General features: G+C 36.2%; 1 long non-coding RNA gene across 1 annotated transcript; it reads left to right on the top strand.

Annotated features, from left to right (window-relative positions):
• Positions 1 to 3031: 3031 nt before the first annotated feature.
• LOC144296501 (uncharacterized) lies at positions 3032 to 10353 on the top strand. The gene is made up of 4 exons (XR_013363598.1): positions 3032 to 3244; positions 4586 to 4719; positions 6848 to 6890; positions 9627 to 10353. It is a non-coding gene; the product is annotated as an uncharacterized LOC144296501 (long non-coding RNA).
• Positions 10354 to 11433: the final 1080 nt, after the last annotated feature.

Genomic DNA, 11433 nt, shown 5'->3' with positions numbered 1-11433 from the left:
TCTCTTTTTACAGCTTTGTTGAGAGCTTTTTTATAACTGATAAATAAAATTGTAAGATATTTAAAGTACATTTCAATGATTTGACATATGCATTAGAAAATGTTCCAGGGATGCCTGGATGGCTCAGTGGTTGAGTGTCTGCCTTTGACTCAGGTCATGATCCAGGGATCCTGGGATGGAGTCTCACATCGGGCTCCCTGCAGGGAATCTGCTTCTCCCTCTGTCTATGTCTCTGCCTCTCTTGTGTGTCTCTCATGAATAAATAAATAAAGTCTTTAAAACAAAGAGAGAATGCTCCAAAAATTGATTGCGATATTGGAAGCACAACTTTGTGAATATATTAAAACTGATCAAATTACATTTTGAAAGGGTGAATTGTGTGTTATGTGAATTATATCTTAACAAAGTTGTTTTTAAAAAACTCTGACAGAAAAGATAAAAATAAAAATAAAAAAATAGAAACTCTGACAATACCAAGTATTAGGAGCACATTGAGCAATGAGAACTCTTAGGTGCTGTTGCTAGGGGTGCCAATTAGTATAACCTCTTTGGAAAGATGTTTGGCAATGTAGTTGAAGATATGCATCCCTATGACTCAGCAATTTTACTGCTGAGTATACCCCTAGGGAAACTTGTACACACATGTTCCAGGATACATTTACAAGAATCAGCATTGCTTGTAATAAACAACCCAGATGTCCATCATTAGTAGAATGTGTAATTAAGGTCTAGTCATATAATGGAAGACTATCAAGAAAGAAAAGAAATGATCTAAAACTGTTCTCAGAAAACAATTTTAAAAATAAAATACAATAAAAATAAAACTGTTCTTAGCAAACATGGATAAATCCTAAAAAAACCTAATGTTGATGAAAACCTAATGTTGATGAAAAACACAATAAAACACAGAGAGTCCACTTACATAAAGTTCAAAACCAGCCCAAACTGAAGTTTAGCATATAGGAGTATATCCATTGATGGTAGAACATAAAGAAATGCAAGATAGTGATGATCTCAAGTCCAGATAGTGTTTACTTTCCCTTTGGAGGGAAGGGACGGACACATAGGGGATTTGGAGATGCTGGTAATGTTCTTCCTTGACCTGGTTTGAGTACATAGCTATTCCCTTTAACATAGTTCATTAAACTGTGTATTTATATATTTTTGTCTTTTTCTGTATGCAATAATACACAAAGAGTATTATTTGTGTGTAAGAGTAATACAAAAAAGAGTCAAAGAAAAGTTTGAAGAAAGTTTTGGAATGAATACAGGGAGCACCGTGTTAATATTTTAAACTTGTTTTTATTTATTATTTATAGGTATTTGGAGTGAAGTGGGAGAATGATATGTGCTTACATATAATACAGCCCTCCTGACCCAGAAGTTGATATATTGCATTATAAACAAAAGAACTCATTGCCTGTAGCACCTGGAATGCGACTATATGCTGAAGTTCAGGAGGGGTTTAGATGAATTGATGAAAGAGAGATCTCAAATGGTGATACATAGGATAAATTCCTAACCTTTTGAAGCAGATGTCAAAGAGGGTAATTGGATTCCCTTCAACATGTTTCTTGTTGCTGTTGTCAGATAGAAAGCTAGACTGGATCGATGGAGGGGCTGACCCGGGAAGGCAAATCTCATCTTCTTCTGTAACTACAGAAGATACAATTCTTCCCCAGAGGATCTCAGCCTGTGTCAGGTGCCCAGAATGAAGGTTGCAGCTGATCAACTAGCATTTTCCATACAATCTAGGACTAGAGGAGATTCTTGATCCTTGTTTTCAAAGAATTTACAATCTAACTGGGGAGACAAAATGGACACCTGAATAGAAACCTTAAATTTTGAGTTATATGGTTTTAATTATAAATATATTAAGAGGGAAAATATTTGTACATAGATACTATGCCAGAAAAATGTACAAATTGTTAAGAAAAATATAACAGCCCAATAGAAAAATGTGCAAAGGACTCAAGTAGGAAGTTCACAGGAAAAGAAATTCAAACAGCAATAAGCATATGAAAAGCTCCTCATCTTCACTCATAATTAAAGAACTGTATACTAAAGCTATTCCTTATCACCTATCAGATTGGCCAATATTTACTGGTTTGAAAATAGCTGGTGTTGGTGAGGATGTAGGGAAATAAATATTGTTTGCTGCTGGCAGAAATGTAAATTAGTATTTACTGAGTCCTAATTAGTATTACTAATTCTCAGATTGATATTTACTCATCACTAATATTTACAAATTATATAAGTACAAATTTTTGAAGAACAAGTTGGCAGTACCAATGAAAAGCCTAACAAAATCACATACTGTTTGACCCAACAATTTGGGTACTTGGAATTAGCTCTTGGATAGTCTCTTAAATGTATGACCAATGCAGATATAGGTAAGAAAGTAACATTAATTGCCTCTATGGAGGGGGAACTGAGACCTGGTGGTTGTGCAGGAAGGGTGTGGAATGGGGATTACAGGAAAGAAAAAGAGACTTTTTACTCTATAATCTCTTGTACATTTGGATTTTGAACCATGTGAATGTGTTATTGTTTTTTTAAAAAAATAAGACTTAAACGCGGGACCTCGAGACAAGTTCAATGGAACAGGATTATAGCAAAGAATTGAAAATTGCCCAAATATCCACCAGCAGGGGGCTGGTTAAGTAAATATACATATGGTGGAATACTATGCAGTGGTTGAAAACAGTGAGATAAATTCTATAGAAAACATCTCCCAGATGTATGCAACAAAAGTAAGCTTATATATACATACATACAGGGTAATTCCATTGTGTGTGTGTGTGTATAAACAAAATCTTAACTAGGGGTGGCGGAAGGGGAGGTGGGTGGGGGGTGGGGGTGACTGGGTGGTGGGCACTGAGGTGGGCACTTGACGGGATGAGCACTGGGTGTTATTCTGTGTGTTGACAAATTGAACACCAATAAAAAATAAATTTATTTTAAAAATCTTTGGGAAGAACTGGGATTGAGATTTATTTATCTTTATTTTGCAGTTTCTATATTTCTTGAAATTTTTACGTTTTGCATGATTTTTATTTTAAAACATTTTAGTAAAAAAAATAAAACATTTTAGTAAAGTCCTTCAGAAGATCATTAATTCAGCAAACACTGACATTTGTTGTCTTCCAGACTCTCTGCTAGGCAGAAGAGATGAGACATGAAAAGGCATAAAACCTTTGCTGGAAGAACTCAGTCTAACTGCAGACCACAAAAGTATTTACAGGTAATTATAGGACAACAGAGTAAGCCCTGCTTGTAAAGAGTGACTAACACTGTCTAGAGAGTCAAGGAAGACCTGGATGTTGAAGAATCTGTAAGGGTGTCCCAGGCAGTGAAGAGAATGTTGCCCTGAGCCAGGCAAGTGATGATCAAGATCCAGTCTAGGGCAGTAGCAATGAGGATGGAGGATGGAGATGAAGGATTCCAATTGTTTCAGTAGTAGAATTGACTCAACTTAGGTGATTCATGGGACGTGGGTGGGGCTAGGCAGTGAGGAAGAGGGTTATTTCCACGTCACTGGGTTAGAGACATCAACTGAATTTGGTATTATTTTCAGAGCAGCAGAAGCTGTTATGCATACTGACTATGCTAAGTGTTGGGATGCAAGAAATGTACAATATGGTCCCTATCCCCAAAGAGGGTTACAATCTTGTTGATAAGAAAAATAATATTGGCTTCTATTGACTATTGGTTTAATGCACTTTTATTGACAATGTCTGCCATGCAACATTTGTTAACAAACACCATCAAAATACTTTCATCACGCAACATTGCCACTGTGGAACTGTGGAGTCATACTGTCTGACTTTGCCACTTACGATCTTGAGTAAGTGACCCAACTGCTCTATACCTCACTTTCCTTATTTGTGAAATGGGCATGGTAATAACACCTGTGAATCAGGCTTTTATGGCAATTAAATGATCAAAGATGTGTAGGGAGCTTAGCACAGTGTTTGACACATATTTATGCTCAATACATATTATTCTTAATTGTTATTTGCTACATTGATACATATAGTTATTATGTTATTTATGTTATAAAATTGTAGGGGTAGGACTTTAGATCTTCATTAGCAAAACTCTTCCTAGGTATTTTTAAAATTTTATTTATTTATTTATTTATTCATGAGAGATACAGTGAGAGAGAGAGGCAGAGACACAGGCAGAGGGAGAAGCAGGCTCCATGCAGGGAGCCTGATGTGGGACTCAATCCCAGGTCTCCAGGATCACACCTTGGGCTGAAGGCGGCCCTAAACCGCTGAGCCACCAAGGCTGCCCCTTCCTAGGTATTTTAAATTGTGAATAGGCAGTAACGCTATTTGAGCTATGAAGACTGAATGCATACATGCAGAATTTGAGAATAAAATCCACAATAAGGTTGGTCTACCCCTCTTAGGGAAGTGTATATTTGTTGTTGTGCCACATGGTAATTAGATATATACAGCAATCTATTTGTATAAAAAATAATTAGTGTAAAGATGAGTAAATTTCTCTTTTTATAGGCTGAACAATATTCCATTATACATATATACTACATTTTGTTTATCCATTCATTTGTTGATAGATATTTTTGTTGCTTCTACCTCTTGGCTGTTGTGAACAATGCTGCTGTGGACACAGATGTGAAAATATCTCTTTGAGACCTTGCTTTCAATTCTTTTGGATATATAACCAGAAATGGAATTGTTGGATCCTATGGTAATTCTATTTTAAAATTTTGAGGAAGTATCATACTATTTTTCATAGTAGTTGCACCATTTTATGTCTATCAACAGTGCACAAGGGTTCCAATTTCTCCAAATTCTTGCCAATACTTATTATTTTCTTTCTTTCTTTCTTTCTTTCTTTCTTTCTTTCTTTCTTTCTTTCTTTCTTTCTTTCTTTCTTTCTTTCTTTCTTCAGATTCCATGCCCAATGCAGGGCTTGAACTCACAACCCTGAGATCAAGAGCCTCGTGCTCTACTGGCTGAGAAAACCAGGCTACCTCTCTCTCTCTCTCTCTCTCTTTTATAGTAGTTATCCTAATGGGTGTAGGATGATAGCTCATTGTAGTCTGGTTTACATTTCTATGATGATTAGCAACACTGAGCATCTTTTCATGCACTTGTTGGCCATTTGTAGAATTATCTTTGGAGAAATGTCTATTTAAGTCTTCTGCCTTATTTTTAATTGGTAATTTGAATTTTTTTGTTAGTTATGGGAGTTCTCTGCGAATTCTGAGTATTAATCCCTTATCAGATACATGATTGAGAATATCTTCTTACATTCTGTAAGTTTCCTCTTCACTCTATTGACTGTATTTTTTGATGCACAGAAGTTGTAAAGTTTGATATAGTCCTATTTGTCTATTTTTGTTTTTGTTGCTTGTCCTTTTGATGCTATATCCAAGAAATTATTACCAAATCTAATATCACAAGTATTTGTGATTATCTGTGCTTCTTCTCGTAGTTTTATCATTTTGGGTTTCATGTTTAGGTAACACATTGATTTTTTAAATTTCCATGAGTCTATACTAATAACTAGAATGAAGATAAAAATAAAATTAATGATAGAAGAAATGATAGATAGCAATTATATTTAATCTTGATTCGGGTAAGGATTATGAATGGATGAATACAATTGTTGAAGAATAACATATTTCTATGGTCTCCACGTATTGCCCCTCAGAATCTTACTAATTACCAAGGGCAACATGTACCTTTAGAGTGGAGAGAACTGTGGGTCATCACTTGAGTTCAGAAATGAAATTTAGCATCACTAATAATGGGACACCCTGACATTCTGCACCTTCTGATGTGATGCAACAAGGGGTACACAACATTGTCTATGATGTACACTTGCCAAAAATGTCTGACTTGAAACTGAGTTATGAGGAAGCAATAAGACAAATCCAAAATATGAAGCATTCTCTAAGACAACTGGATAACTCGTCTAGACTTGTCAAAAATTAATATAACTTAATATAATATAATATATTAAAAAGGCAATAATACTGTTTTAACTTAAGAGAGTAGTAGATCATTATAACAAATGCAATGCATGACATTTAATTGAATCTTGGATGAAAATAGAACAACAATAGCACAACCATAAGTATTCTTGGTCAACTGGAGAAATTTGAATATGGACTGTATACTGGATGATGTAAAATTATTGCTAATTTTTAAATGTGATAATGCTATTGTGGTTATACAGAAGATGTCCTTTTCTTAAGCAATGCATTATTGAAATATTTAGGGAAGAAATATCACAATATGGAAAGAATGAGCAAAATGGCAAATATCAACTGGTGAAGAGTTTGTAGAGTTTCTTGTATTAGTCTACCACTTTTTTGAATGTTTGAAAATTTCAAAATAAAATGTTGGGAGAAAAAGGAAATTTTTGAAATTTTAAATTTGTGTCTGATGTGCAGCAGATGATCAAAAAGTCATTCTTCTGATTATCACATTTTCATCAGGCTATACAAATGTTCTTGCTTATGTAGCTCTTAAGCATTTTTTAAAAAAACTATGTTCTCTCTGACACATTTTACTTCATTCTTTAAAAAAAAGGTTTTATTTATTTATTTGAGAAAGTGAGTGAGAGAGAGAGCATGAGCAGGGGAGGAGCAGAGGGTGAGGGAGAAGCAGGCTCCCGGTTCAGCAGGGAGTCTAGGATCATGACCTGAGTTGAAAGCAGACACTTAACTGACTGGCACCCTAAAACTAAAACATTTCTTTAATAGTTGAAAGTTTTGCATAATTCCATTTCTCCTTGGAATTTATAATTGTCCTAAACTTCCTGCACAGAATTTTGTCCTAATGTGACTCTTTTTTAATGTTTGCAGGTTCTTCGTTGATTATCTTATCCTACTTGACTATTATAAAAAGGTGTGTATAATGTGAAATGTTAAATTTGAAATCATAAGTCTCTAATATTTCAATAATTTTTTTCAGGGTTGAGTTAGTATTATTAACATACGATCAAAACAACCTAAGAATTTTGTAAATAATTATTCTCTTCGCATTCTAGTCCAGGCTGGGAAGTTAGGCTGGAGGCTCATTATTTAACCAGAAAGAGATTGTCAGGATTTTGTCTAGACTTTTCCTGCACCACAATCAGTTTGATTCTTTTTTGGAGAAATGCATGATGTTGTGGAAAAGTGTGCTTGAAATTGAGGGATTTCCCAGGATGCAGGATTTTGGGAGATAACACTGGGATAGTCCCAGCAAACCAGGACAGTTGGTCACCCTATGTCTGGTTACAAAGTTCCTGATTTGGATTCTGGCTTGGCTACTACATCAGTCAGGGATCAACATAAACAAATTATACCACTCAAATTAAGAGAATTCAGAAGGGCAGTCCTGGTGCCTCAGCAGTTTAGAGCTGCCTTCAGCCCAGGGAGTGATCCTGGGGACCTGGGATCCAGTCCCATGTCCGGCTACCTGCATGGAGCCTGCTTCTCCCTCTGCCTGTGTCTCTGTCTCTCTCTCTATGTCTCTCATGAATAAATAAATATTTAAAAAAAAGATAATTCATGTGGGAAATATCAGAAAGGGAGACAGAACGTAAAGACTGCTAACTCTGGGAAACGAACTAGGGGTGGTAGAAGGGGAGGAGGGTGGGGGGTGGGAGTGAATGGGTGACGGGCACTGGGGGTTATTCTGTATGTTGGTAAATTGAACACCAATAAAAAATAAATTAAAAAAAAAGATAAGTCAGAAAACTAAGGGGTGCTTGGCTGGCTCAGTCAATAAAGTATGAGACAGTTGATTTTGGGGTTAAGTTTGAGCCCCACATTGGCTGTAGAGATTATTTAAATAAAAAATAAATCTTAAAAAAGATATTTCAAATAATTCAGATAATTTAAAAGTGAAAGAATAGTATAAAAGATACCCATAAACCCATCACCTGCTAACATTCAGCACATTTGGATACATCTACACTCTCTCTATCAAATTAAAACAATCTAAGAGGCTTTATTTACAGAGGAACTCATTTAAAAAGTGTGGTTGGGTAAAGAGGAACCACAAGAATGTTGCAGGAACATGAGGCTAGCAGCATTTAGAGGTGTTACCACTTCTAAGCTTGAAGGGAAGAAGTTACCAGAACTGGGAAGGAAAGTTATGTAGAAAGGTTGCCTTGAAAAGAGCAATGACCTTTGGTCCAGATTCATAGCCTTCTGAGGTAACTTCTTAAGGAGAGAAACCAGGGGAATAAATATCCTGACCTCAGTCCCTTGCCTTCTTCTGATCCCTTGCCAAACTCCCCACTGGCCAAAATCAATGAAAGTCACAGGGCACAGAACCCTGCTGGTCACATTAAATTCAGCTGTGACACTGACAGGGTGGAAAAAGTGGATGTGGAGGGGCAAAGAGCAGGTGTCTGGCACATGTAGGTATTGGCTTTGTAGTTCTGGGCCCCTTTACAGGGTTGTCATACGAAGTAAATGGGGCGCTGCCTGTAAAAACATTGGCTAAGCCATAAATAGTTATTACATCAATTCTATTTAATAAAACCCCTATCTGCTCCAAATTAAACTCATTACTTCTTGTCTTATGCAATTCCTAGTGTGGTCCCTAGTACCTAGGAGGAATCTGGTAAATATTTGTGAATGTATATGATTGGTGGGGGTAGTTAGTGGAAGTGGGTTGGGTGGATGGAGGATCTGGTCATAGCTAAATACCAGGATATCCTGGGCCCATGTTATTACTCTTATAATAAAAAATAAAATAAAATACAATAAGAAGAAAATGCATTGTTAACTCAGAGAATAATGAGGGAAACTTTTGGTAGAGAAAACTTAGTTGTTGGAGTGAAGATCTAAGGAAGAAGCCTCAGAGATTCCATGCTAAGGACAAGGGGCTAAAAGCCCCAAAACCAAAATGCTAAATGAAAGGAGAAACATTTCTGCAAGAAGAAGAATCTTAAGGCAAAATGCATGTGTGGGGTAACGGGTCTATGGGAAGTCTCTGTACCTTCCCCTTAATTTTGCCATGAACCTAAAAGTGCTCTAAAAAATAAGGTCCATTAGAAAAAAGAGTGAGAAGGGAAGGATAGGGGCAGGCAGTGACCTTTTCTGCTGCCTAAAATGTCTCTTCAATGAAAAAAGCATCTATTGATGAGCTGTAGTTCATTCCTTCACTTGACATTTGGAGATGCTTTGAGAAATCCTGCCTCGGTATATCTGGGGGCTGCATGCTAAAGCCTGTCTAATCCCAGATGGCTGCATGGGGGTGGGTTTCTTTCCTCTTGTTTTCTGTGCCAAAGATGCCTTTCGAATGACGATTCCTTGGCCTTATGAGAACACAAAAGAGAAAGTGGACTCGGTTGGGTGCAGAAAGTCAACACTGGATGGAGTAAAGGATATGGGGACAAGTTGCAGGGCTTTTTTGGTGGCCTGTATCTCCATCACTGTGCCACATCTTCAGAGCCTTGCTGACATGTGTCCACACAAATACATTAGCATGTCCATCTCAGCAGATGTCTATTCAGCAACAGTAAGTTCATGTGCCAATGTGTGTGCTGACCCAACATGATCCTTCCACCAAAAAGTGGAAAGTAGGCCATTGCATGAAATCAACCCTTGAGAAGCAATACGACTTTGTTTCTCTTGCTTTTCCCAGGGACACCCATTGACCTACAGGTGGTCAATGTTACACTCATGTGCAGAGAGAAGAAGAGGAGTGGAACACAGACGCAGTTTACAATTTATCGAGAGTGCTGGTGGCTGTGCTTTCTTTAAAAAATCTTTCTATATTATTGGCCCCTTTTAGAAATTTGCAATGTCATTTTTAAAAAAGATTTTATTTTTAGGTAACTTCTACACCAAAAGTGGGGCTAAAACTTATAACCCTGAGGTCAAGAGTCATACACTCCACCAACTGAACCTTCCAGGTGCCCTGCAATGTAACTTTTTATGTTAGGATCTACAGTTACACTGCTTGAGGCCTATGAGTTTTTAAAGAGCTTACAAAAAATGAGATAGAAAAAAATGGATGGCTCCAAAATAAAAACAAACAAACAAACAAACAAAAAAACAAACGAAAGTAGCAGATACTGAACTAAATATTCACAAAACGTAATTTTATATTAATTTAATGAATTACTAAATTTATTGTTCATAAAATACATTATATTTAAAAGCTATCTGTAGGTTTGATTTTTCTCAGTTTATGAGAATTCTGGTATCTACTAAGTGATTACTGAGAAGTGGGTGCCTGGGTGGCTTAGTCGGTTAAGCATCTGCTTTTAGCTCAAGTCATGATCCCAAGGTCCTGGGATCAAGTCCAGCATTGGACTCCTTGCTCAGCAGGGAGCCTGCTTCTCCCTCTGTCTCTGCCTGCTACTCCCCCTGCTTGTGCTCTCTCTTTGTTAAATAAATAAATAAATAAATAAATAAATAAATAAATAAAGTCTTTAAAAAATGATTGCTGAGAAGTCATAGCCAAATTAAATGTGTTCTTCAGAGCTAAATTATTTCTTTTTTTTTTGAGCTAAATTATTTCAAAAGCAACTTATAAAACCCCTTTAAACTTTTTACTGCAAAAACAGTGATGTTTGATGTGAGCTGGAGGTGCATTTTACAATGTTTGGTGTGATGTGGAATGGGGCTGTAAGAAAAGATAGGGCCTATGAAATCTTAAAATGGCAATATATGCAAATACCCAACTGCAAAGATGTTCATCACAGTGCGATTTACCTACAAGGCTATTCATCACAGTGATTTGAAATAACCTAAATACCAACAACTGGAGACATTTTTAACAAATGATAGTACCACACAATAGATGACCACTGAAAATGAAGTCATAGGAGAATATTTAATGAGCTAGAAAGTTGTTCACAGTATATCAAAATATAAAAAGTTTGCACAATATGATTGTTCTTGTATGTAAATGAAAAAAATACTCTTAGGTAAAAGATTGGCAGGATATATTCCAACATGGTAGTGATTAGTGGCTATGTGTAACGGTAGAATTACAAGTAAGTTAAGTTTTCTTTTCTTTTCTTTTCTTTTCTTTTCTTTTCTTTTCTTTTCTTTTCTTTTTTTCAATTCTTTCTATTTTCTGCCAGCAACACTGCTGGCAAATTTCTGGAAAGCAGACAGATAAGATTTATAAAGATGGAAAATCCTTTTGATTTGATGGCTTTTTTCTCTGACAATTAATAAATTCTAACCCAAAAGGCTTATGTTTGGCTTGCATGGAAGCTGCTTCCTTTTGCCTCTCTCATGTCTGAGGTTGAACACCATGGAAACATCATTTCGATGTAGATTCTTACTGGATAATGGCCATAAACAAACAAATAATGGCTTATTTTGATGCAACCAGTAGTTGGAGTAAGCCATTTAAAAAATAAATTGAATTTTGCAGCCTTTAAATGTCTTCTTAGGATAAGATCTGAAACCTTTATCAAAACCACCCCCTTCTC

This window comes from Canis aureus, chromosome 24 (assembly GCF_053574225.1).
Source record: "Canis aureus isolate CA01 chromosome 24, VMU_Caureus_v.1.0, whole genome shotgun sequence".
NCBI classification, from domain to species: Eukaryota; Metazoa; Chordata; class Mammalia; order Carnivora; family Canidae; genus Canis; species Canis aureus.
Note: the sequence above shows the minus strand (reverse complement) of the source record. Positions and strands in the feature narration are given on the sequence as shown.